The sequence below is a fragment of the Panthera pardus genome, unplaced genomic scaffold (genome assembly GCF_024362965.1).
Source record: "Panthera pardus isolate Hobbes unplaced genomic scaffold, ASM2436296v1 HiC_scaffold_20, whole genome shotgun sequence".
Lineage (NCBI taxonomy): Eukaryota > Metazoa > Chordata > Mammalia > Carnivora > Felidae > Panthera > Panthera pardus.
In genome coordinates, this window is record NW_026526766.1 from 88462546 (window position 1) to 88490045 (window position 27500).

Sequence of the window (27500 nt, forward strand, 5' to 3'; positions counted from 1 at the left end):
TGGAGCCCAGGGCAGCGATGAGGTCAGAGAGGGAAGGAGGGCTGGACGATACGGGGCCGGGAATGGGTTTGGGTTTTATACTGGTCACAACAGGAGACCGTCAGAGGGTGGTAGGTGGGGGCGCGGTGTTTCTGCAAGTTCATTTTTGGCTGCCATGTCGAGGCTGGGCTCCAGGAGGGTCTGGTGGGACGGCAGGGGCCAGTGAGAAGGTTGCTTGCTCTCCCCTCTGGTGAGGGCCGGAGGCAGCTCGGACTGGGGCGTTGGCGGCGGAAAGAGTGGACAGATATGGGACAAGTGGTGGAGGTACGGTCACGGGCCGGCTGACAGAGTGGATGTGCCCAGCAAGATGAAGAGAGAGCAAGGGTGATGCCAAGGTCAGGGGTCCGAGGCACAAGCAGGCTGGTATGGGAATACCCGAGATACGGGAATCCGGGGGAAGAAGCACGCAGGTGCGGGCTGGGATCAGGAGTTCTGTTCTGAACGCATAACGTTTCAGACACCTGCCGGGCCTCCCAGAAGGGCATGGCATGGGCATCGAACACCCGAGTCTGGAGTGCCAGGGAGAGGTGGCTCGAACTCACCAGGCTGGAGCTGTCCACTCTGAGCCATGAGACCAGACGATCCCCGGTGGCCGGCGGGATCTGGGGACCTGGGATTACTGCTTCCAATTCCTCCCTCCCTGTTAGAGAATTACCCGTATCTGCACCCTCTGCCTGGTGACGCTCCTGTGCCTCCCACCCCGCTGATGTTGGACTTGGCCATGTGACTTGCTTCAGCTACCGGACTATGTGCAAACGTGCGGAACAGCCAGCGTTCTGAGCCTAGAGCTTAAGAGACCCCTTCCTGCACTTCCTTCTCTTGGGACCATGAGAGGAATAGGCCTGGGAAGACAGGTACCAGAAGGTTGGGAGACGCGTGGCAGAGGCCTGAACCTGGCAGAGCCACGAGCCGGAAAATACACGCCACGGTGGTAAGTCCCTGAGTGCCGGTAGTGGGTATTACGCAGCAGTATTTCAGCCGTAGCTGACTGATACACAGAGCAGAGGCGAGGCCCTCCGGGAAGGAGGATGGGGGCATGCTTGAGGGCTTGGTGCAGGGTAGGCACTCGGCAAACTCTACCTACATTTGCCACAAACCGGTGTCGTGGGCGCAGTCAGATCTCTGCCCACAGGGGCGCTCAGCGCCCACAGTTCCAGAAGGTGCCAGACCCACGGCCCTCGGCCAGCGAGGAGGGGGTTGGGCGGGTAGAGGATGAAATGTCCCTGTGATGGCTGGCTTCCCTCCCTGCGTCACCTTCTCACGCCCCTTGTAGCTCACCCTGGGGTGATCGCCACCGGATAAGCCGCTTGTGTTTACGTCCCTGCTCCTTGGGGAACCACCGTTAGTGGCCAGGTGCTGGGTACGCGTCCCCCATTTCTTCTCACGACCATGCGGCAGGTTCTCGGGTGACCTGTGGCTTTGTAGCAGCTCTGTGACGTGCCACACGCTGGCCGTGGTAAGTGCGCTGACGGAGGTGACAGGAGCGTCTGAGCCCCAGTGACCAGGGCTTGCCCTCGACCTAGAGAAGGGCCTCGGGCTAAAGTCAGGTTTTACCAGACGGAGGTTTCATATGCACGTTTCTTTCTCTTTTTTTAAATGTTTATTTATTCTGGGGAGAAAGAGAGAGTACAAGCAGGGGTGGGGCAGAGACGGGGGGAGACACAGAACACGAGGCAAGCTCCAGGCTCTGAGCGGTCAGCACAGGGCCCGAGGTGGGGCTCGAACTCTGCCAGATCATGACCTGAGCCGCAGTCGGACGCCCAACCGACTGGGCCACCCGGGCGCCCCTGTATGCACATTTTACAACCTGACTGTGAAGATTTCCCATTTCCTAAAAATTCAAAACTCACCTTTACGGTTAGGCGTATTTAACGATGATCTTAGGTGATATGCACAGAAGGCGATCTACGTGCCAGGTGCTGACCTTGGCATGCTGCGTGTGCTAACCGTCTGACCCACACAGGGACTGGCAGCTGAGTCCTATCACTCTCCCCACTTACAGAAGAGGAAACTGAGGCACAGTGTGGTAATACAACTATAGACTGGAGATTTAGGCCCGGGTCGTCGGACTCCAGAGTCGGGGTTGGGGGACATGGTGTTTGTAAGCCCCCCCCCCCCACTTAGTTTTGGACGTGTATTTCTATTTTCTAGTTGCTGTAAACCACACACAGCAAGCAGCCTCGCCCTCCATCACCATTGGGCCTCACTAATTACTTCCTTAGGGTGGATTCCCAGGAAGAGAATTATGGGGTCAGAGGGCAGAACTGTCTTTAAGACTCCTCATCCCCCGGGGCCCCGCTCTGGCCTTGCTTCCGGACTCTCTCGCCTCCTTTCCCACACTGTCTTCGGCCAGGAGTCAGTGGGAAACATTCACCTTGGCCTCTCTCTGCCCAGCCCCCAGCTGCCCGAGTCTGCACCTGACCTCCCGGGTCCTGTCCTGTGTGCCTGCAGAGGACGTCTGAGCTTCCTTCCAGAAAGGATGGGGGAGGAGGATCTTACTGGAGGAGATGGGGTTGCTCCTGACACAGAGTAGGGACTTGGCTATGATGAATGAATGAGTGAGTGAATGAATGAATGAGTGAGTGAACGAGCGAACAAGTCCCCTGGCCCGCCTGGATAGATTTTCAGGTGCGGAGCCCTTATAAAGCAGCCCCCCTGGACTCTGGCGTCCACAGGGGCTCCGCGTGCCTCCAGGCAGCTCCCCACTTGCCGGGGGGAGAAAGGAAGGGATCGTGCAGACACGACCCCCTCAATCTGCAACACCAACGCTCTACAGCTAGCCCTGGGCCCATCCCCTCGGACACACCTTCCCTGACAGGTGCTTTTTGTACTGGGACAGGTGGTCCAGCCGGGCACCTTGGCTGAAACCAGGCCCCCTGCCCGGGTTGCCTCACAACTCGATTTTCTAGCCTGAACAAAAAAGGGAACAAAAATACTGCAGCGGTTATCGATTGCTGCATTACAAATCGCCCCCAAACGAAACAAACATTTATCGTCTCACACAGCTTACGAGGGGCAGGACTGCAGGAGCAGCTCAGCTGGTGGGTCCCTCAGAGGGGGGCAGTCAAGACAAGGGCCTGGGGCTGCATCAACTGAAGGTTCCATTGGGGCTGGAGGCCCACTTCCAAGATGGCGCCCTCCCAGGGCTGTTGGGCGGGAGGCCTCCGTTCCTCGGCCACGGCCCCCTCTCTAGGGTGGCTTGAGCGTCCTTACAAGATGGCCACTGGCTCCCTCCAAGGCGGGGACCCAAGAGAGCAAGGGAAGCCAGGATACCTTCTACGGCCTACTCTTGGGAAGCCCCACTCACCATCTCGCACACACTCCGTTCGTTAGAAGTGAGCCCCTCCGTGCCGTCCACACGCAAGGGCCGGGGAATTAGGTCGCCCTGAGAGAGGAGCCGAGGTTTGTAAAAGCTGCCACAGGCGCCTGACGGGGTGCTGAAGCTCATGGAGACGGTCCGACGGGCACCGGGCCTGGGCACCAACTCAACCTGCCAAGACTCGGTCTGTGGCGACTCGGTTGTATCACCATTCGCCAAACCCAGCACCCAGCCTTGCTACAGTTACCCAGCCCCCAGCACCCATCTACCCCAAACGGCACCGTCAGCATGGGCTCCCCAAATGCTGCCTCTCTCGTTTCCCCCCTTGCCCCCCCCCCCGCCAGGCAGCCAGGGCTCCCCATTTTCAACAGGATAAAACCCGAAGTCCTGCTTAGCAGTCGGGCGTGCCGGACCACACAGATCTCTCCTTTCTCCACTCGGTGCCTCCTCTGCTCCCGCCCGTTCCTCCCCACCTCGGCCCCCTTAGCCAGGCCGTCACCCACCGAGAATCTTGGCCCATCTGGAGCCCTTGAGTCTATTTCCAAGGAGTGTCATAAACATTTTATGCACGGTGTGCACACAAGGTGGGCCAGCTGAGCCCAAACCAAGACCCAGAGTGGCTTTGTTCGCAGCCCGATGGGACTGGCCCACCTGGGATGTGCAGCTGCTTGGAGATAACGCAGGAGGAGTTTTCACTGTAAGAGTTCAGGGGGAGAAATGAGTCGGGTCGCCTGGAACAGTTGTCCAGGCTGTGCCCCGCACAAGGCTGAGAAAGGTGGTGGGTCTGAGAAGGGCACCTTTTTCTTTTTCTTTTTTTTTTTTTAATTTTTTAAATGTTTATTTATTTTTGAGAGAGAGAAAGAGAGACACAGAGGATGAGCAGGGGAGGGGCAGAGAGAGGGAGACACAGAATCCAAAGCATGTTCCAGACTCTGAGCTGTCAGCACAGAGCCTGACGTGGGGCTCGAACTCACGGGCCGTGAGATCATGACCTGAGCCGAAGTCTGACGCTTAACAGACTGAGCCACCCAGGCACCCCGACCTTTTTCTAATTTACTCAAAGGCACCAGATGGGATCCTGGGGCCGCGGAAGAGTCAGCACGCGGCCATGTGGGATGGGATGGTTTGGGCTCCCCCGGAACGTTCGAACCAGCAGTGATTCCTAGGCAAGACCTGAGACTCTGGGCACGAGAGTGTGTCTGAGGGCCAGCAAGGGCCCCTCTAAGACAAGCCCATGCTGCCAGCCCTGCCCGTGTCTCCTAGCTGACCCTAGCCCTGGACAGGGGAAGGATGGCCCTGTCCTGAGTCCCTACTCTGTGCCCCGCAGTCAGCAAGGCAGACTGTCCCTTCCTTCCAGGGTGCCCGGGCGATGAGAAAGAGCAAGGAAGGGGGAGGTTGCTGTGCAGGGTCAGCTCAGGGCTGTGCAGGGGAGCCCGGAGCCTCCCAGACGGCCCCAGCTCCTGCACCAGCTCCCTTCTGCCTGGAGCCCCATGCCTGAGCCCTCAGCTCAGAGCAGACAGCCATGCTAATCCTCTCCCGGGCTGGTGGCTGCCCCCAGCCAGGAGGGGAAAGCGAGCCACCCGGAAAGCTGGTTTGGAGTCCCCATTAGTTGTGGATGGCATCATGGTGCCACCAGGAGATTATCCACACCCGGCCGGTCCCCGGCGGCCGGCCCCAGCGCCCTAAAAGAAGGCAGCTAGCTATTAAGGAGATTCATGGGAAGGGGGTAAGGCGGGGAGAAGGCTAATCAAGCTGTCCTGATTGTAATTGTCCGAAGGTGCTGGCCTCCCCTGTGAACGTGTGCACCACCAGCCTGCCTCTGCGACTCGGCAGGGCTTCTCCCTGCTGGGACTGTGCCGGGTAATGTTCTTTTGACATAACTCTATTTAAATTCACATTTCCATCATCCCCCAGAGGAGCCGGCAAGAGAGCTGAGCTGCGTGGTATAAGCCGGGAAAGGATTAGATGGGGTGGGTGTTATTTTTTTTTTTTTCCCTTTTATTTTCCTTTAGCGATGGAGACAGGGTAGTGGAAATGGGGCGGCTGTTCTAGAATCCTACAATATCAGAGTCAGAGGGGCTATTAGAGGCCATCCGGCCTACATCCCCTCAGTGTCCGCGTAGAAAACCGAGGCCCCGAAGAGACCCCTCCCTGGGTTCTTTCCCTGACCAGACCCCAAAGAAGCCTGGAGCCTGGGTCTGTGTCCATTTGTCCTGCCGGTTGGCAGATGATGCGCTCCCCTCCCAGTCAACCTGCCAGCCACCTGACGCCCCCCTGCGAGGCCCAGCCCCTTCCCTGCTGCTGAGCCTGGGAGGGAGGGAAAGAGGGAGGGAGGGAGGCAGCCGAGCCCCTGTCATGAATCACCTTTCTCCGGTGCGGAGCTGGGGCCTTATTTCCTCGGTAGGAGGCCCCTGGGGGCTGGCAAAGGCCAAGGCCTCTCAGGAGGGGAGGAGGGGGCAGGTGAGGGGGCCATCAGATATGAGCCTGGGCACAGGGCCAGATGGAGTGGCCGAGAATGTGGTTCCCGGGGGGGAGACAGTGGGGGGGGGAGGTGCCTGAAACCAAGTCAGACTGAAGGCTCTGTGGCTGGAGAGACGGGAGGAGGTGAGGAGGGGGGAGGGAGGAAGGGAGAGGCAGGTGCCGGCCCTCCTGTCATCCTGATGCTGGCCAGGAGGGTGGGGATGCTTACAGCAGAACGCAGGAGACAGCATGGGAGAGGAAGTTAGTGGCATTTGGGACGAAACTCTTAGCCTTATGAATGCCAGAAATGTTCAAAGGAGCATCTGGTTTTGTTTTGTTTTTTTAAATTTTTCCCCATTTCCAACAGCTTGGGTGCTGTGGTGGGGGCTGCAGCCCAGCCTGGGGGGGGGTCCCCTCTGCCGAGAGGCCTTACCACCATGGTGACAGCGAGGGGGGGGACAGGGCGTGGTCTCCTCAGAGCAGCCAGGCAAAGCCCTGTGGCGGCAGGTCCCGGGGAGACGAGACGACCACGGTTCAGCTATTCGATGGTCAGGAAGGTGCTTCACCTCTGGGGGGTCCTCATCTGAGGCCGGCAGGATGGGGGCTTTGGGCTGTTCCCACTGGACTCCAACCCAATGGGATGCACTGGACCCTCTCCTCTAGAGTGAGGGACGTCCATCCTGGGCAGGGGGTGGCCGGGGTGGTCCCCTGCCTGGATCCCAAGGTTCTCTGGGCCCCCACAACTCATGTCTAGCATGGGCTCTCGCTCTCTCTCCTACACTCGTTTGTACCGAAATTTCCTCACATGCCAGCGCCTGCACCCAGTCCCGACTAAGGCTCAGAGAGGTTAAGACGCTCACCTAAGGTTGCACAGCCAGGAAGTGCCCTCATCACCATTAGGGTACCCACTGTGACCAGTCTGATGGACCCAGAGAGAGAAGTGGGGGGAACCTGGGCTGGGTGAGGTACCCGGGCGCCCCATCTTCTTAGCCAGTCACCTCCTCACTCGGTCTCCACGAGCTTTGTTAGGTCACACCCCTTCTCTGGCCTCAGTTTCCCCGTCTGCTACTCAAGTCTGCCTCTCGGGGCATTGTGCGGATCAAAGACGACAAGGGTGATGGGGTCGCTTTGCAAAGGGGTCGCAGGGCCGGACGCTAGAGGACAGGTGGAGGTGGTGAGGTGGCCCACGGAGGGTTCAACTGGGCGGGGTGGGGACCTGGGGTCCCCTCCTGCAGCCAGCACATGGGCCGTCCCCCCCGGGCCTTCAGGGGAATAACGGGCCCTCAGACCCCCAGAAAAAAGAGAGGAGGGAGCTGTGGCCTTGTGCTCTGACTGCTCAGAGTGACCCTGCCCTCAGCAGGGTGGCCCGTGTGGACAGGCTTCCCCCGGGCCGTCGATGGGGAGGGAACACCTCTCCCCGGAAGCCAGCAGCTGGGAACTTGCCGTGGAATATCTGCCCTCGGCTCACACGACTGGCTGGAAGGGCCGGGGCCGGAGTGAGGAGGGCGGGTGGCCTGCGTGCGGGCTGTGCTGCCCATGTGGCCGGGGAGCCCCGCACCGCTCAGCTGCCTGTCCCCCAGATGCCGAACCTCCGACTCCTAGACTTTTCCGACCGGCGTCTCAAGACCAGGGAGTCTAAGAATCGTGAGACACCCCGGGATGTTGGGGAGATTTTTTTTTTTTTTTTCTAAAAAAGAGAGATAAGTAACGGCAAAGGAATTTGAAAATACTTCCCAAATGCGAGGACGGCTGATGGCATCTTGGAGGGTGGGTGTGGGGCGTCTGGTAGGGGCTGGAACACTGAGGGGGCTGGAGAGACATGGAGAGGCTGCCAGGACACCTGCTTCCTCTCGAGAGAGAACGCAGAGACGTGACAGGCCACGCACTCCAGATGTTGCCAAGGCCCCCCTCCGCCTTCCCCTGCGAACTCCCGTCCCTGCAGCTGGGCCCCGCTGGCCTTGCCCTCAGCTGCGACCGGTGCCTTCGGTTTCAGCTGCGACGCTCTGCTTAAACGAGATCTTTTACGGAAGCCCCCGGGTGTCACATCAGAGCCGTTCTGGGGGGCGTGGGGGGGATGGGGTGCTTAAGGGCCCCTGGCTCCCTCCCGGCGCCCCCGGCGGCCTCCTGTGGCCCCTCCAGCCTTTGGTCCCCCACAAAGTCGCCCTGCAGACCCTGAGACTGGGAGCACGTCTTTAACCCTGGCCCGGGTGGGGACTCTGTAGACACAACACCCAAACTCCGGCCCGTGGAGAGTCACGGATTCTGAGGCCATGAGCCGAGCTCCTCGGGTTCCCGGTGAGGCTGGGCCCCCCTCCCCCCACCCCGCCGCCGGCCTGCTCATGTCTGTGAGCGGGACCCCCGATGCCAGCCGGCAGAGGCGACCAGAGGAGGTGAGGGCTGGCGTGTCTGCTCTGAGGGTGGGCGACTTGGGACACTTGGGGCTACCACCTCGAGTGCCGCTTTAGGGCCCGGGGACCACGCCTGTCCCAAAGCAGGTGCTCAATAAAGTTGACTAAATGGCAGAGTGGGGCGCCTCTACCTGAACCCAGGGTCAGGGAGCCGTGTGGGGAGACCGACAGCAGAGCCAGCACCCTTGGGCGCCCGGTGGGTCAGCCGGGCTTCTGTCTGGGGAGGGGTCACCCGAAAGCTGTCAAGTGGCCTCTGTGATGTGTGTCCTAAGGGACGGAAACCTCAGGCTGGGCAGGAACCCCCTCAGGGGTCTGACTTGGTCAGGAAGGGTCCCCCCGAGGAGGTGACCAGGAGCAGTTGAGGTGGGAAGGCTAACAGGTGTCACAGGTGAGGAGGCAGGGAGCCGGGGCCCCGAGATGGGGGAGCAGGGACGAGGGGCACCAGAGGACAGGCAGCTATGAGGGAGGGGCGGGGCGGGAAGGGGACGGAAGGGATGTGGGGGGGGGGGAAGTGCTGGAGACAAGACTCTGTGTCCCCTGCACGCCCTGGTGGAGAGAACCAGGGACTCTCATAGTTTTAAACAGGGGCTCCACGTGATCAGAGAGAAGTTGACTGTGATGGTGACAGGAGACGGATGGAGGGGGCGACCAGGGGATGCACAGAGGCCAAGAGAGGTGACACTACAAGCAGGCTGGGGAGGAGGAGAGAGAGTGAGGACAGTCAGCAGGGGCTTAGGAGAGATGGTGCCGGTGACGGGGGTGTCGAGAGTGACCCCCACCCCCGCCCCATGCTGGTATCCGGTCCAGACCCTTCCATGACGGGGGTCCCATCACATCAACAGGAACCTCGGGCAAGGGCCAGTCTTGGGGGGCAAGATCAGAAACTCTGTACCGAACATATTGGGCCGGGGGCGGCCCTTGAAACACGCCACGGGGGAAATCAAGGCGGCGTTGGAGGCCCAGGTGTGGGCTGCGGCGGCCCTGGGTGGCCGGTCCCCAGGGTGAGAGTTCCCAGGATGAGTCGAGGCTGGACGCAGGGGTGAGTTTCGGCCACAGCCTGAGAATTCCAGGCCACCATCCTGGGCAGGGAGACTGCAGAGTGGCCGACAGGAGCTTCCCTCGCGAGACATCGGCGAGGGCCGGCGGGCTCCTTGTGAGAAGCCCCCGGGGACCCCCGGGGATATGTAGGTGGCTCCAAGAGGAGGCTGCGGCCCCTAAATGGTGCGGATGGTGGGGGAGTGAGGTGGAAACAAGTGAGCCCAGTGCTCGTGGGATTTGGTCCGAAGTCCGGGCTGCTAGAGCCGTTCAGATTCAGGAGAGCCGGTAGCAGCCTTCCAAGATGCCATGATTCTAAGACTCGGTGACTCTGATTCTCAGTGGCCTCGGAGTCCGTGACTGGGGCCCATCTTATGCCAAAGCCCCTGGGGGGGCCATCCCAGCGCCCCTTCCTAGGGATGTCTCCAGCTGACCCTCCAGCCGCAGCAGTGACCCCTGCCACGAGTGAGGGATCAGAGGGCGGGATCAGAGGGCGGAGGGAGAAGGGGTCACCGTGCCCGTGGGGGGCAGGTAGGGGGTGCTTCCTGGAATGGGGCCAGGCAGCCTGAGTTGTGTCCCTGCTCACGCTGTTCCTCAGACACCCTCATAGTATGAATAATGAAAGGGCAGCTCCCTGGGAGCCCGCAGGCCCGCACTTGGCTCTGGCAGGAGCGTAGAATGCCAAGTTGTCCCAACGATGCCACCACAGACGGATGAGGGAGCAAGCCTGCCTGGGCAGGACCGCTCTCAGCAGCCTACCCCCGCCCGCCCCCGGGGGGGCTGTCTGGGATGTCTTTAAGGATGCTTTGTTAAGCCCCATTAAATATGCATCGCCCCCGTTAAATTTTAATGTCCCACTTTGAGGTGTCACATTTTTTACCTCCTCCTGGGATGGGGGAGGGTTGGCCTGCCCAGAGCTGAAGTCTGGTGCCAGGGACCCAGACAGGGGCTGCGGCAGCAGCGGAGGGGAGCCTGGCCGTCCCTCATTCCTCGGCTAGCACTTGGGCTTTGACAAGGCACCGCCGGAAGGCACTGCCCTTGTGAGGCTCTTCCCCAAGCCTCTGGCATCCCCTGGCCAGAGGGATCCAGCGTTAAAGTCCGAGCAAAGCTGGGGTCAGCGATCTCTTCCTGCAAAGGGCCGGACAGTGAATATTTTAGGGTTTGCCTATTCCACTTTGATTTCTTTTTCCAATCCCTTAAAAATGTGAACACCGTTCTTAACTTTGGATTTGGCCTGTGGGCCATAGTTCGCCAACCCCTGGCTACAAGGTTGTGCCTGGAAGGCGGGGGTGAAGGGCTTTGGAGTCAGGTAGACCCGGGCCAGGAGACCTTGAAAACACTCACCAACCTGCGGGCGTCCGTTCCGGTCAGGACAGGTGCCACTGTAAGCAGTGCCTGAGGTCCCGTTACCCTGCCTGGGCCCTTCTGGCTCTGCTGCCCACCTCCCCGTGCCTTGGAGAACCTCCCCTCTTTGGGCATCTGTCTTCTCTGTGTGCGACATGTAAACAGGGCCTGAGGCCTCCGTTTTGAGAATTCTGACGTGAGATGGGGAGACACAGACCTGAGGGAGCCAGGGGTTCACACCACAGGCTGCTCAGCAGAATCGCCCCACGCCCGGAGAATGAGAAAACACTACCAGCAAAACCGTAATTCTGCCCCAGAGCAGTTAGGCAAGAAAAGGAAATAAGAGGCGTCCATTAGGGAAGAGAAAATCGAAACCACCAGATCCTGCCTCGTACCATTAGGACGGCTCGTACGTTGTGAAAACCAAAACAGAACAGGAACAAGTGTTGAAGAGGATGTGGAGAGATTGCAGCCCTTGTGCCCTGCTGGTGGGAATGCAAAATGGTGCGGCCCCTGTGGGGAACGGCGTGGGGGCTCCTCAAAACATCAAAAGTGGAATTATCGCACGGCCGGCAAGTCCGCTTCTGAGATACACCCAAAAGGATTGCGGGCAGGGTCTCAGAGAGACACTTGTACACCCAGGTGTGTAGCGGTGTTATTCACATTAGCCAAAGACAGAAGCAACTCAAGTGTCCATCAGAGGATGAATGGATAAACAAAATTTGGTAGATCCACGTGACGGAGAAACAGTGAGCCATAAAAAGGAATGAGGTTCTGGGGCGCCTGGGTGGCTCGGTCGGTTGAGCGTCCGACTTCGGCTCAGGTCACGATCTCGCGGTCCGTGAGTTCGAGCCCCGCACTGGGCCCTGTGCTGACGGCTTGGAGCCTGGAGCCCGCTTCGGATTCTGTGTCTCCCTCTCTCTCTGCCCCTCCCCCGCTCACACTCTGTCTCTCTCTGTCTCAAAAATAAATAAAGGTTAAAAAAGAAATAATATTAAAAAAAGGAATGAGGTTCTGACACCTGCTGCCACAAGGATGAACCTTGAAGAAGCCAGTCCCAGCAGCCCACGTATTGTATGATTCCTCATCTATGAGATATTCAGAGTAGGCCAATCCAGGGAGGCAGAAAGCAGATTAGTGGTTTCCAGGGGCTGACGAGGAGGGGGGGAGGCGAGGAGAGAATGGGGGCTGACTGCTTACTTGGTATGGGGTTTCCATTTGGGGTGCTGAAAAGTTCTGGAATTAAGGTAGTAGGAACAGTTGTGCAACGTCGTGGATGTATTTGTTTCCACTGACATTTAAAATGGTTAAAATGGTAAATTTTATGTAATATGCATTTTACCACTGTAAAAAAAAAATATCATAGGTCCAGGCTGGAAGGAATGGAATCTGCTGTGTGAGACCCAGGAATCCAGCTTTTGAAAACTCCCCTGACATACACCCAGGGGCAGGTGACAGTCTACTTAAGGAAGGGGACTTCGGGGAGCATACATTTGAAGAGGCAGGTCGAACGGGGGACGGTTTCTCTCAAACCCTCTGTTCTCTTGAGCCCCAGGGCCATGCAGGAAAAGCCTGGAGGCTACTGGACACTGTGGGCAGCCTGAAAGTCGGCCGAGTGGCCCCTGACTGTATGAATTCCGTCCCCTGGGACAGGAGGGTGGTGCTGTTAAGAGTCCAGGGCTCTGCAGAGAAAGGGCAGGTGAGTGGAGCCCCGGCTTCGACTGAAGTATGGGGACGATTCATAGACGCAAGGGGTGGAGATCTTTGGCCCCACGCAGAGGAAGGGTCCCGGGAGGGAACTCCAGAGACGCGCCTACAGGGCCATGAGCGAGGACCGAAGGGTGCGGGATGGAGATCGGTGAGGTGTCCCGGACTGATGGGAAGGTAGCCGAGAGCACAGGCTGGGATCCCAGAACGAGCTGTGTGACCTCAGATCAGACCCACCTCGGGCACTTCTCGTGGGCACCTCAGTGCAGGGAGCGTGTGCGTGGGACAGACAGACAGGTTCCCAAATGGTCTCTGGGCTTGGAGAAGGCGCATTCTATAGGCGGCCGAGAACCCTCAGTACAGGCCTCTGAAGAACACGGGGAAGGACAAGAGTCAGCTCGTTTTAAAATTTTTATTTATCAGTAATCTAGTAAGGCCGGAAGTGAATGGAGGAGGGAGGGAGCGGGTGGGTGAGTGAATGGCTCTCTGCCCCCAGAGGTGGACGTCTACCCGTCCCCAGCCCTTAGCCCAACCTTAACGAAGGACAAGGCTGCTGGGTCTGCCTTACTCCCACCTCTGCCGGGGCACCGACCCCGCGTAGAAACACGTTCAGAGGTTGTGTTCACATCTCCTGCCCGTGCAGGACCTCGGGTAAATCACTCTCTCCCTTGCAACCGGGCATTGCTGTGCCTAACCCACGGATGCTTGTTGGGTCCTCCGATGGGCCTGCCACATCGGAAGTTTCCAGAAAGGGTAGCTGCTGCTGGACTACAGGCTGCTCATTTAAACCCTCGCAGCCACTCCGGTGCCCACCCCTGGCATTTTGCAGATGTAGGGGAGGAAACTCCAGACGCGGGGTCTGGCCCAGGGCGGGAGGTCGTACAGCCGCCGATGGAAGCCCTGTCACTCGGGACCCCTCCCTGTCACCATGACCTTAGGCACTGCTGTTGGCCGGGCCCGTCATTCTGTGTCCTGAGCACTGGGACAGGGGGTGGCCACACACTTTGCTGCCCGAGGGCCTGAGGACCAAGGATAAGACCCCTGCGGCCAGGCTGACCTTGGGCCCGGCTTCCTCCGAGGTCCTGAGGCAGCTCAGACCCCCACAGCCCTCCTCCTGACCCCTTGCATCCCTCCGCCGTCCTCCGGGGGTCCCCCTGTGACTCTGTTTCTGTGCATGTCGTGGGGGTGCGGGGGGCCCTACATCTCTCTCTCTGTTGTACCCCTGCGTTGTTCAGTGTGTATAGTTACTGTCTGTACCTGCCTCTCTCCCTCCTTCTTTCTCTGTGTATTTCTGCCTGTGTCTCTCTGTGCATGAGTCTCCCTCTCTCTCTCTCTCTCTCTCTCTCTCTCTGTCTCTCTCTCTCTGTTACACTCTGTGTTTCTCTAGGTCTCTCTAGGTCTCTCTGGGTCATTCCCCCCCCTCCCCCTCCCCCTCTCTCCCTCTCCTTCGCCTTTCCCTTCAATGGAATATCGATCAGCCTGGCTTATTAAGCCCCATTATTTCTCAGAACATTTGCCTTTGAAATTTCGGCAGATGGACCGGGGGTGGCAGCCAGCGCCTCGGGCTGCCCAGGCCACACAGCCCGCTGGGGGCCCAACCAGAGGGGCAGCCGGGTCCACTGCCCCCCCCCTCCCCATTTGTGCAGATGCCAGACCTGCCTCCCCGAGGTCTCTGTCAGCCCCGGCCGCTCCCAGGCTGCGGGCGGCCATCGCCTGTGCCGGCGACAGCCAGCATCGGGCAAAGCGATTCCAACCCTCCAGCTGGGAAATGTCACTGATGCAGGAAGTGGTGTGCAGGGCGACTGGACGGTCCCACCAACCACGGCCAGGGGCCTGTGCCATTTGCCCAGGTCCGAACCCCCTCACGGCATGCCCGGGAAGAAGACTAATCTAGTCGTGTGGGCACCCAGGGGGTAAACTGAGGCATCAGAGCATCGGGTCCAAGGCAGGATGGGGGCAGTGGGCAAAAGCATAGTTACCCACCCCCAAGCAAGCTCCCCGTCCCCACCAGCCTCCATTTCCCAAGTAGCCTATTTTCTCTTTTTTACGTTTATTTATTTTGAGAGAGAGAGAGAGTGGGAGGGGCAGAGAGAGAGGGAGAGAGAATCCCAAGCAGGCTCCATGATGTCAGCGCAGAGCCCGACTCAGGGCTTGAACTCACACGCCTGGGATCGTGACCTGAGCAGAAACCAAGAGTCAGACGCTCAACCGACTGAGCCCCCCAGGCGCCATTTAAACACAGCCACGTTCACTCCTGTCCCACCTCCAGGCACTTCTGCTCATCCATAGCTGATGATGGCAAGAGAACCAGAGGTTCGGAAGCGTGGCAAGGACTTTAATATAAAAAGTGGTGGTGAGGGGAACCTGTGGGGGCTCAGTCGGTTGAGCGTCCGACTTCAGCGCAGGTCATGATCTCACGGTTCGTGGGTTCGAGCCCCGCGTCGGGCTCTGTGCTGACAGCTGGGAGCCTGGAGCCTGCTTCAGATTCTGTGTCTCCCTCTCTCTGACCCTCCCGCGTTCATGCTGTCTCTCTCTGTCTCTCAAGAATGAATAAACATTAAAAAAAAAAAAGTGGCGGTGAAGTTCTAGAAACGCTCCCTGGGCACAGGGAGAAGGCTCGTCCCGTGTCCCCTCGGGTAATCACCCCAAATGCCATCGTTCATACCCCACAGCCCCGCACCAGACAGCTGCCGGCCCGGTGAGACGTCAGCCACTTCTCCCGAGGTGGGGCCACCTCGGGTGACAGCATTCTCAAGTGATGCTGGTGATACACCTTTGACAGGTACATCCTCCTCCAGAACGCTGACAGGTGAGTCGTCTCTTCCAGACAGGAAACTCTCCATTAGTAAGGCTCCTCCGGTTCTGGCTGATTCTGTGGGAGAGAAAGTGTCTGTGGAGGGCTGACCCGTCTCTCACACCCTGTGAATCTCTTGTTGTCGGCAGCCCCCCTGCCGGGGGGCTGCAGGTCCAAAGGGCAGGACTGGGTGGCTGAGGTCATACCTGGACGTCAGCTCCCCACATCGCCATGACAGGCCTTGGAAGACGGTGCTGTTTTACACCCATTGACAGGGGAGATGGCTGAGGCCTCCAGCAAGCCGTCCAGGGACTTGTCCAAGGTCCACGGCCGGAGAAAGTAACTGGCAGGGAGGTCTCTCTGGCCCCGAAGCCCAAGGTCTTTACCACCCACAACCAGCGTGGGGCACGGGCTCATGGGCTCTAGGCCTGCCTCCTGGAAGGGGGCAAGGGATTCTGCACACGACCCTCAAAGAGCACGGACCCAGAGCACAAGACAACAGGTGCAGCCAGGAGGAGTTCACAACGGTGTTAGACTCTCAAGGGTGGTGGCTTGTCCACAGAGGGTGGGTCTCGGCCTGGGTGTGGGTGCGGACCCCAGGTCAGGGGGCGGCTGGGCCTGCGTCCCAACTGGGACGGGTAGAGAAATCAAATATATCTTCATAGACTTGTGGCCGCTCATGGTGTCCACCAATGCAAGGCATTCATTCCTTCCTTCATTCAACCAGTGACTATTTACTAAATGCCTTCTTTGTGCCGGGCACTGGGCTAGACTCAAAGTACACGGTAACAAGGCAAAACCTCCAGCTGTAGGGAGCCTACGTCCCCGTAGGGGAGGACAGTGGACAAGCAAATACAGCGTGGCTGATGCAGGAGGGCATCCGGGCAGAGGTGTGAGGGAAGGTGGAGTTTACACAGGCACGCGTGCACACACACACACACACACACACACATAGGAATGCACACGCGTGCACACAGTTTCTCGGTTCCACCCCTGGGCTCCAGAGCCTCCCTCGTGGGAGCGAGCCAGGCTAAGATTGCAGGGACAAGCATTCTAAGTGGTGGGAACAGCCTGTGTGAAGCCCATGCAGTAGGAGTGTGGTGTTCAGAGAGACTGAAGGAAGCAGGTGTGGCTAGGGCAAAGCCCAAATGGAGAGTGGTGTAGTGAGGTACGGAAGTCACCAGAGGCCTGTGGCACGCAGGCCTTGTCTTTGGGGCACCGGGGAGCCTGCGATGGGCTTTGAACGGTGCGTGGCGCAAGGAGACGCGTGTCTGGAGAGGTGACCTGGTTCCTGAGTGGAGAGCGGATTTGCAAGGGGCGGGAGGGGGAGGAGGAGCCCAGGGAAAGACCAGGGCGGCCACCCCAAAGCCCAGAGGTCTAGGCAGAGTGGATGGAGGCTTGAGAAACGCTTGGAATGTGGCTGGACAGGACCTATTGACAGACGGTCTTTTGAAAAAAATCAGTTGTCCCTGGAGACAGAAGGGAGCCACTGAGGGCTGGTGGAGGCAGACTGGATCTCAGCCCTAGCTGTCCCATTCCCAGGCAGTGTGACCTTGGGCAAGTTCCCTCATGCCCTTGAGCTGTTTGCTTAGCTGTAAAATTGCTCTATGAGCACAACGGGCCGGCGACAAGCCCAGACTCTCGGTGGGTCCCCAGTGCCAAGCTTTGTGCCTCACTCACACCCCTCAGGCTTCCCACAGCCGTCTGTCGGGGGACCGCCTGGAGGGTCCCACACCTGCACTTAAATGTCCTGGCCTGGGAGGGGCCCACATTCGGCCCTTCTGGATTTCATTGGCCAGAAAGGGTCACGTGCCCACGTCTAACTGGAGGGGGCGGGGATCTCACTCCCTAGAGCACTGTGGGGGTTGCCGGGGCGGGGGGGGGGGGGGGGGGGGGCTGGGGGTGGGGACGGGATGGCGAGGCTGATGGGTGGAGCCGGTGCCCAGCTCCGCCCCCTGTGCCCCCGGCTCACACACCTTATCCAGCACCTCCCTCCTCCTGCCATATCCCTGCACCAACCGTAACCTCATTTACAGAGTCATTTTCTTTAAATCAACTCATTTGTCTGCTTGTTTGCTTTGCCAGGCGAGGAGAGGGGCCCTAAGTCAGGAGTGTCTAATTGTTCCTCTGAGCACGGGGGATTTTCCGAGTGTGCCCAGCCATCTGCGTATTATCCAAGGCTGCCCGCCCCCTGCACTCCCACCGAGAGTCTCCTTGTATAAATAATACACGAGACCCTGTGCCGTACTTTCTGTGGTGAGGCCATGTGATAGAGCGCGGTAGATACGCGGTGTAATAAAAGCGTGCGATTATATGCTCGTGTCACTTCTGCACCATGGCCTCTTGGCTTCCTGGAGACAGCAGGAAAGACAGGGGGAGCCGGCCTCCCAGTGAAGCCAAAGCATCAGCTTAAGAAGAGGTGAGGCCTGTGGGGCGGTAGTTAAGAACCCAGGGCCTGGGGGCGCCTGGATGGCCCCCGTTGGTTAAGCATCTGGCTCTTGATCTCAGCTCGGGTCATGATCTCATGGTTCGCGTGACTGAGCCATGCATCCGGCACCACGGACAGCACGGAGCCTGCTTGGGATTCTGTCTTGCTCTCTCTCTGCCCCTCTCCTCCTCAAAATAAATAAACTTAAGGGGGAAAAAAAAAAAAGAACCCCAGGTGGGGACAGGGCTTGGTTTGAATCCTGGCTCTGTCGCCTGCCAGATACATGACTTAGAGCAAATAGGGTAGAGACTTCGGTGTCCCTGAGTCCCCTTTCCTGGACCCCGTCGTCCATCTACAGCCATTGGCTGGCGGGCAGGTATGAAAGCTCCTCTCCCGGTCTTGGGATGGGACCAGCACCAGGGTATCATCTATGCTTCACGGGATCAGGCTGAGCCTGGGACCTCAGCGGAGCTCTTGTTGGCCTTCTAATCCTTCCTCTGTCCTCTTTCTCCATTCCTGACTGGCTTCTCCTGGGAGCACTTCCTTCATAAAATCACTTGCCCTGACATCCTCGACACGGGCCCGCCCTGGGAAGAACCACCGAAGATAGCAAGTGACTCTGCCTGTCTGAGCCTCGCTTACCTCATCTGTAAAATGGACATAACGTTCCCCACAACGTGCAGCTAGCATAGGGACGGCCTGGTACACAGCAAGCGCTCACTAAATAGTCTCTTCTGATTAGTGGGGAACACCTAGCAATGTGGTCAGCAACGTTACTGAGGAATGAAGCATTGCCCGCGCCCCCCTCCCCCGGCCCTGGGGGACATCCCCGGTCTCCTGCACCGTGGTAAGGAGGAAGCAGCTTTAGAAAATGTCTACGGTGCCCACCCCTCTCTGACCCCATCCCCCCATCCCCTTCCCATCAGAGAAATTCTCATCCTCAGCTCTGTGCTTATAATATAGCCGCCTTGACACTCGGGTCATGGGTTCGTGTCTCAGGGGATGGTCAGTTACAAGACGGGGTTTGGCCTCTGACACGGTCACTTCCCGGAGGCACAGCTTAGGCCACGTGGGCTCTGGTTAGAGTGTGGATGTTTGCCTGTGAGGCCATCCTCACTATGGGGGGATGCGAGGGTCTCTTCGAACAGAGGCCGGAGCTGATGAGCTGGCAGAGGAAAGAGCCACGGGTGGGGACAACCTAGACTCTCACCCCCGTGCTGAGCCACCACCTCTGCTAGAGAAGACCCAAGTGGCTGGGCAGCCCAGGACAAGTCGTGTCACCTCCCTGGGCTCGCATGGCCACATATGTAAAGATCGGGGCGGGGGTGGGGGTGGGGCATGCTCTTCCTTGATAGCAGGGCACGTCAGTCAAGGCTCCAGGCTCCGAGCTGTCAGCGCAGAGCCCGACGCGGGGCTTGAACTCGTGAACCGCGAGATCATGACCTGAGCCGAAGTCGGACGCTCGACCAACGGAGCCACCCAGGCACCCCCTGTCTGGAGCTCCTTCTGAGTCCAAGGCGGATGATTTTGCAATGCTGCAAGCTGGTTAAAAGAGAGAGAGAGAGAGAGAGAGAGAGAGAGAGAGAGAGAGAGAAAGAGACGAAGGAAGCTGGTCAGCTTCCTGCCTCCCGTGGTTCTTGGGGTGGACATCTCAGTCAGGCTGGCTTACGGTCATCCCACAGCATCCTGGCAATGGTGTCACCGGCCCATGTGGCTGGGGCTGCCCCAGGGAGCCATCACGTCCCTGGCACCCGGCAGGAAAGGCCATCCAGCCCGTGAGCAGAGGGGCCCCAGCCCATCCAGCGCTGTGCAAACCACTGGGCTGCTGTGCCCCCTCTTAAGAGCCTCCCACCTCCACTGTCCCCAGAGCCACAGGCTTGCCCTGGGGTTTTCCAGCCCGGGAGGGTGTTTGGGACCTGAGGACTTTCCCCGTGGGGGTCCGGGCTTCAGGAAGACCCTCGCCCCTGCCCCCCACCCCGCCCTGCACATCATGAGCCTGCGGTTGGGGCTTCCTGCAGAAAAGCAGCATCTCTTATGAAGTCAGCAGCGCCCCGGAAGGAGGGTGCTGGGCTGGCTCTGCCTCTCCTCCCCTCCACGAGCCTTTCATCACAGGGAGAGAAATCCCAGCAAGATGGTAAGCAGGAATTCAGCCCGAGTTACCAAGACAACCTTCCCAGGCCATGGCTGGCGCTGGCGGGGAGGGAGGGGAGGCTAGAAGGAGACCCCTATCCACCTTGCCCTTCCCGCAGCCCCCAGCCTCCCCAGGGAGCCGCCCCGAGAGAGGCCGAGGGGCCAGCAGGTGCCCCCGTCGCCAGCAGGTGCCCCCGTCGCGGGGATGCCGGCTGCAGCTTTCATCTGAGAGATGCCTCCTTCACAGTGGCTCCGATTCTCTCGGGTTCCTGGTGGTGAGATCATTGAAGGGGGAGTGATGGGAGATGGAAGGGAATCCTCTCCACTGTGTAAACAGCTCAGTCACGGCTGCCTCCTCCTGCTGCTTCCGTCTCGTCCAGCCCAAGCCGGGATTTGGGGGCCCACAGCCACAGGGAGGGGGACAGCACCGGGGCCAAGACGAAGGGACGGAGGGTTCAGACTGGCCTGAGGGCAACCCCCAGCTCCACCTTTTCTAAGCTGTGTGACTGTGGGCAAGTTACTTAACCTCTCTGAGCCCCAGTGCTGACCAGGTCGTTGAGAAGGAGGAGCGCGCACTCTTGCGGGCAGCCCCTCCCACCAGCAGGTGTTTCCTGCCGCGTCCCAGCCTCTCCTGGGTGGAGCTCCGGATGCAGCTGCCGCCCGGAAGGGACTGACATTTAGTTGGGGCTCACTGGCTACCAGGTCTTTCTCAGTGCTCACAGCCACCCTGCCCAGGAGGAAGCTCTAAGACCCACTTGTCTGCGGTTTGCTTCACAGGTGAGGTGCAGAGAGCCAGCAGCCAACTGCCCCGCAGTCCAGGCTGGGGTGATTCGAAGCCCCAGGCCTTCCCCACCCTCCTTCCAGCTGTCCCAGTGTTCCGTGGCTTCTGGCGGCCCAGGACACGCGGACATCGACTGGCAAAGGTGGAGAGACTGAGGTGGCCGCGTGGTCCTGCAGCCAAGCTCCTCGCGGCCACTTCCTCCTGGGTAGCGGCCAAGCCTCCACCCCCACCCCCCCCCCGTCCTTGCGGTGACCTCAGAAGTGTGACAAAAGCCCTGGGAGGCACACAGAATCCAATCATCTGTCATTAAGCGTCCTCCATGGCGGAGGTCCTAACTGAGAGGAGGAATATGAAGTGTTCAGGGGAGAATGAATCAGTAAACCGATTAGCGGAATCCAATCAACTGAGGCGTGGGGGGCGTGAGCAGAGAGAAGAATGAGGGCTGAGGGGCTCACCCTGGCCAGCCAGGGGCCCCCGGGAGGCCAGCACTGGGCCCAGGCCCCGGGAGGTGGAGGCTGGGCAGGTGGGCGCCCCAGCCAGGCCAGCGGGTCCGTAAAACACTCAGCCAGCTGAGAACGCAATCCTCAAATCTCTAGGTAGGTGCAGCAAAATCGTGCCCGTGCCAGGCTAGCATCGTTCAACCTCAAGAAGGCTTAGAATCAAGAATGGACATATTTAAGGGGCGCCTGGGTGGCTCAGCCGGTTAGGCGTCCGACTCTTGATTTCGGCTTGGGTCGTGATCTTGTGGTTTGTGGGTTCAAGCCCCGCGTTGGGCTCCGCGCTGAAAGCATGAAGCCTGCTTGGGATTCTCTCTCTCTCCCTGTCTCTGCCCCTCCCCTGCTCGTGCTCTCTCTCTCTCTCTCTCTCTCAAAATAAGTAAATAAGGTTAAAAAAAAAAAAGAATAGACACATTTAAGAGAATCAAAACGGTAACGATAATAGCTTCATCTTGAGGGTGCACAGGTGTGAGCGTTTCTAAGGTTCAAGACTATCTTGCTGATTAAGATACTAGCCCAGCCTTGTGATTTAAATTTAAAATATGGAAGTGAAAAAAAAAATAAAAAAATAAAATAAAATAATAAAAAAATAAAATATGGAAGTGAGCGCTTGATTTAGAAGTGGGGTCTTAGGGGCACCTGGGTGGCTCAGTTAAGCGTCTGACTTCGGCTCGGGTCGTGATCTCGCGGCTCATGAGCTCGAGCCCCACGTCGGGCTCTGTGCTGACCGCTCAGAGCCTGGAGCCCGCTTCGGGTTCTGTGTCTCCCTCTCTTTTCTGCCCCTCCCCCGCTCACACTCTGTCTCTCTCTCTCTCTCTCTCTCTCTCCTTCAAAAACAAACAAACATTAAAAAAGATAAACGATAAATAGAATTGGGGTTTTACGTTGCGCTTTGGGGAAGTTCAGAAACAGTGCTCGATGTTAACAGCGTTTATAAATGCAGCGTATGAACCATATGCTTCCGTCTGCAGAGAGGCTGGGTTCTCAGACCACTGAATATACCAAAAAAGAAATGGAACACGTTCAACTTCATGCAGCTTAAAATGTTTAAAGGCGCTTGATTAACTAGTTTTATAAACGGGACCAAACAGTAATCAAAGGGCCCTTACAAAGGATTGTTCAAATGTGCTAAGTTTATAAATATGTAAATAGAAATAGAATAGTAAGTATGTAAAGTGAGCTTAAAAGCTCAAGAAAGAGGTGCATTTTTTGAATGTGTAACGTTCATGAATCACATGTTAATGTTTAAAATCAAAGTCATTGTCTGGGTAATCTTTTCGGTGCACAAAAGCCCACCCAGGTTGTTGATTCGCTCAGGAGGTTACGTTCCTCCTTGGGCGCCCGGTTGGCTCGGTCGGTGAAGCATCCTACGTAGATTCAGGTCAGCGTCTCACAGTTCAGTACGTAAACTGTCTCTCTCTGCTCCTCCACAGCCCCCCCCCCACCCAATAAATAAACATTAAAAAAAAACAGGGGCGCCTGGGTGGCACAGTCACTTAGGCGTCTGACTCTTGATCTCGGCTCGGGTCATCATCTCACGGTTTGTGGGTTCGAGCCCCACATCGGGCTCTGCGCTGACGGTGTGGAGCCTGCTTGGGATTCCCTCTCTTCTCTGCCCCTCCCCAGCTTGCGTGTGCTCTCTCCTTCTCTCTCTCAAGATAACTAAGCTTTAAATAAATAAACAAACAAGCACGTCCTCCTGTGTACCTGGTCTGCCGTGTCCCTTCCTACGAGGTGGGTTCCAGAGGTAACAGACCCGGCTGTAATCACGGGTTAGTGGTGAATGGGCTAATGTCTGACTCTGGTGGGAAACACTTGGTGCCTTGATCCAGGCCCTGCCCCACAGCTCTGCGATGGTGGGGACACCCCAGGGCTTTTAGTCGCCGCCCCATTCAAGGGGGGGAAAGATACATGGAGCTCCACCAAAATCCAGGAAGGGGTGGGGAACTCAACACGGTAACCCTGCTATGGAGCTCATTAGATAGATATTAACCGGTGTAATTGCCATGATGACCCATTTCACAGATGAGGCAACCGAGTCGTGGGGCTGGTGAGTGGCACAGCAGGGTCATGGCCCCCGAAGAACCTGGCTGTAGAACCTTCGCTCCTTATCACATTCCTCCTCGTCAGCATCTTGCTGGATCCTCCTGCCCCCTCCGGGATGTGTGCAGGTCAGTCCACTGAGGCTCAGGGAGTCTAGAACCTTCTCCAAGGCTGCGTGGCCAGCACAGGACAGACGCAGCAGCCTCTGGCACCTGTATGTTTGTGCAGCCCAAATCCAGCGGGGGGAGACGGATGTTCAATAGGCAGAGCTCGGATGTTTCTGGATTAGAGTCACGGCCAATGTTGTGCAGCAAAGGGCAAGGGCTCGGAGTGCACGTAATAGGGAGAACTGACAGGTGGCTGAGCCAGAGCCAGCCTGGTGGCCTGGAGACTGGGCCAGGAGGACACACGGAGGGGTTTTCAGGCAGCAGCCTGGTCAGGGTTTGGCAAGGGTGCGTGGGGACACCTCTCCGCGTGGACCCTCGCCTGCCACGCCGGGATTCCAACCCAAGGGCTCCCGCTGGCTAGAAGGCAACGTGACGGATTGCCAAGGGACTGACCAGCGTGGCCACGGGGGCCGACGGCAGCACGCTGGCCTCAGTCGAGCCCCCCAGCCTGGCCCGAGGTGCCCTTACCGTGACCCGAACCGGTTATATGCCCCCAGAGGAGTCGGGGTAATTCGGTCTCTGTGTTTCCTCCTGCCGCGAGCGCCTCTGAACGTTTCATCTTGACTGCTGACTGTATCAAAATTCCCGTGGTAATTGGATCAGGTGCAGTATTTTCCATGAGGATATTAAATCAGGCCTTCTGCCCGCGTCCAGAACGATCCGTTTCCGAATATAAAGACGCAGGAGATGTCATTACCCAAGGTATTTTTCCTCCTTTCAACTTTCTCCCCCCAACTTTATCATGGCAGCTCTTTATTTGCTGTGGAATAAATTGGGTCCTCCTCCCCTGCCCCAGTTATTAGCCAAAGGAAAGGAAAGGAAAGATTCTTGCAGGCTGATGAGGGAGGCCAGGGGCACGGGGGAGACGGGCAGAGCCGAAGTTTGCCCAGGGGACCTGAGGACCCAGGCAGAGCGGCCAGCAGGGGGCGGGGAGGGGGAGCCCCACCAGACGCTTCCCTCCCCGGGAAGGGCGCTGGGCACATCAGCCAACCTTCAAGGTGGGATATTTGGACCATCCGTAAACACCGGAGAAGAGAAGTTCAAGGGCACACGAAGACCCGGGGCCGGGAGGGAGCCGGAGAGGACCTCAGAGACACATCGGTTGCTAAAGAGAGAAAGTGAGGCCACGTCACAGGCTGATGAGGCCACGTCCGAAAGGCTGTCGTTTGGAACAAGACAGGGACGGTGGCTGCTCAGCAGCGTGGATGCGCCACACGCCGCCAGGTTGCGCACTTTTAAAATGGTTAATTTTGTGCTGTGTCAATTTCACCTCCACCTTTAAAAAGAGTCAGGTCAAAATGCCACGTTACCCGCCGGTGACTCCTTTCAGTTGTTCCACCCACACTGGCTGAGTCTCCGTCCTATGCCAGGCACTGATCTGGGTCCCAGGATGGAGGTGAAGTTGACACAGGACCCGCGAGAAAACAGACACGAGAGAACACAAGCGACGCGACTGCAGGCTGCCGAAATTCCAGAACCTGCGAGATGACCCGAGGGGACAGAAGTGCAGCTTCCGTTGCAGGGGCGCCCGCGACGGGGACGTAGCGCTAAGGAAGACGTGCGTGGATTCATCAAGCTGCACGCTTACCGTGTGCATTTTACTGAATGGAAAGGATACCTTGGCAGAAAACCGGCATAGAGAGAGAGGAGGGAGTGACGGCTCCGATCAGGGGTTAGCGGGGCAGGTGGGCAGGGGGAGGGGGGGGAGAGGGCCTGGAGAAGCTAACTCTCCCCCTCCCACCCCCCGGGGCCTGGGCACACTGCAGAGCCAGCCTCCTCCTGCCCTTTCCTGTAGACTCTGCTCCTTGCTTGGGGCGGAGGCAGCGTCCGGGCACGCAGATGCCTGCCTCGGTGGGGGGCAGGTGGCCAGAGGAAGCCGTTATTTATTTTGGGGACCCAGCCTGTTTGTCTAGTGGGGGAGGAGCCCGTGGTGAGCGTCGTGGGACCAGATTCCTGATTATAACTTCATAACGGGCACTGGCTATTCGGGAGGCGCTGATATTTATGGAATAAATACGACGCGATTTATGGCCGTATCTCCCTCTGATGTCCCATCTGATATGCAATTCAATTTCTTTTATTGTCTTTGGGCTTTTGCCACGGAGGAGAATGCATAAATAAATAAATATATGGGCAAATGGCAGCCGGCGGGCCGGGCCGGGGCTGCCAGCCCGCCGTCTCCAGTCCCATATTAGGCCCATCGATCACGCGTTATGAAGGCAGAGCCTGTCCCCCGACTGGGACAGGGAGCAGACATGCTGGTCACTCCCCGTTATTTAGGGGCCTCCGCTGGCAGGCTTCCCTGCCTGGCCTCTGTCTGTCACCGGGCCACGGAGTCCCCACTCAGGACCCAAGCCCGAGCCTCTGGCCGCTGGCTCGCAGGGACCCCGGAGGCCCGGTCCCCGCTAGCTCTTCTGAGTGTGGAGAACACGGCCGACTCGTGACATGTGCCCCCTGCCTGGCCCTCCCACGGGAACCCCAAGCCAACGGCCGAGCCGTGCTTCCGTTCTGGAGTCCAACCACGTCTTCGGAACGAAGCGCTCACACCTCTGAGCCCTGGGAGCCCGGGCAGGTCCCCCGTCCCCGAGCCTGGCCGCCTCATCTGAGAGCAGGGGTGGCTTCGACCATGGAGGAGACCCTGTGCACGGCTCAGGGCACAGGGCTGGGCATGCACTCCATACGCAGCACTGACCCGGCACTTAGGGTGTGACGAGTCTCGGGAACTGGCAGACCGCGTCCCTGCCCTCAGCAAGGCCCCGTTCTGGGGGTGACAGAAGCACTCAGTGGCTGGGGCCCGGGGTCATCACTGGTCCCCGGCACTGTCCCAGGCCCCCGCCTCTTCTGAGGGACAGGACGCGGCCCGCGGGAGGACACAGCTGGACAGCCTCGGGGACCAGCCTCAAGTCTCCCCTCCCTGGCTGCTCTGGGGCCTTCGTCACATAGGGACTCCTGCACCCATGATTGGAGTGATCTGTAAAGCATCTTCCTGAGCCCCTCAGGGACTGTCCCCGAGGGGCCAGAGGCCCCGAACCTGCCAACCCCTCAACTGCCCTCACCTTCTGTGTCTCCCGGTCCCAGAGTGGGCTCTGAGCCCTGCTTGGCCCCAGCCCAGCCAGGCTGTGGGGCCTGTGACAGCCCTGCCGTGGCCTGGGGCTCCCGGGGCCTCCCTCCCCTGTCAGATCCGGGCACTGTCCCTCCTCCTACACACACACACACACACACACACACACACACACACACACAGATCCAGATGGAAGGCTGACAGCTCCCAACACATCCCCAAGACCCCGCAGTGCCCGAAAGGGGATTTGCAAAGAATTCTCTTCGCTGAAGACCCAAATTCCCCTGCCGCGGGGTGGGCACAGACAGCAGTAAACCGTGGAGCAGGTGTGGTGGGGAAGGGTGTTCCAGCAGAGGGAAGGGTGTGTTTAGTGCTCCGAGGCCCATGCAGAACTCCCTCCACGCGCTCGCTCGGAGGGGACTCTAATTGGGCGCTGATGGTGGGGACCGTCCTAAACGAGGTTTGTCTTGGAAACTGGGGAAGGTGGGGGAGGGCAGGGCAAGGAGGCCACTAACAGTCAGAGAGAACCGGCCTGACCCGCCCAGCTGAGTGACTCTGCTTCCCTGACCGTCTGTCTCTTCATCGGAAGCATGCCCCCCGCCCCCAGCAGGGCCCCGTGAGGAGGAATCAGCACGATTTGGTCGCCCGGTGGGCAGGGATAGGGCCCGGCCTGATGGAGGGAGGATGAGGGGTCACCCCTCCCAGGGTGCAGCAAACAGGGGGGTCCCCTCACCCCGCCCGGCCCCCCCGTGGCCTCCACCACCTGCGGGGGATACTCCTCCCGCCTCCCGTCCTCCGGGCGTCCCCACGGTGGCCCCGTGTCCTCCTGGGGGACGCATAGATTTGACAGCCTTGCCGTTTTATGTGTTAGACTCTCCTGCCTTGGCCTCAGCATCGGCCCCGGCAGGCGGCATAAATTTCCCGCAGCCTATGCACGGCCCCATTAGCGCTGGCACGGGGAATGCTAATCGGCTTCTCCGGGTCCCCGGCTGAGAATCCCACCTTTCCCTGACATTTGTAAAGTTCACGTTTTCAAAATAAAGCCACGTGAAGGCAGAGGCGCAGGAGTAGATCACTTCCCTGTCATGGGCCCGCCAGCTTCTTCCCTGCCCTTGGCCTTCACCCCCTTAAAGGGCCCGCACGCTGGGAGAGGAGCCCAACCACGGCCTGGGCCTCACAGCCAGACGGCTTTCTCCTTACTTCCTGCCTGCTCTCTGTCCATCCTCCCTCCTTCCTTGCACCCGATTTCCTTCCCTCGCTCGCTCGCTCGCTCACCTGCGTTTGACC

The 27500-nt window shown here is 58.9% G+C and overlaps 1 long non-coding RNA gene across 1 annotated transcript; it reads left to right on the top strand.

Moving 5' to 3' along the window:
- The first annotated feature begins 20332 nt into the window (after nucleotides 1–20332).
- On the top strand, nucleotides 20333–25188 carry LOC128778654 (uncharacterized). The gene is made up of 2 exons (XR_008424375.1): nucleotides 20333–20441; nucleotides 22968–25188. It is a non-coding gene; the product is annotated as an uncharacterized LOC128778654 (long non-coding RNA).
- Nucleotides 25189–27500: the final 2312 nt, after the last annotated feature.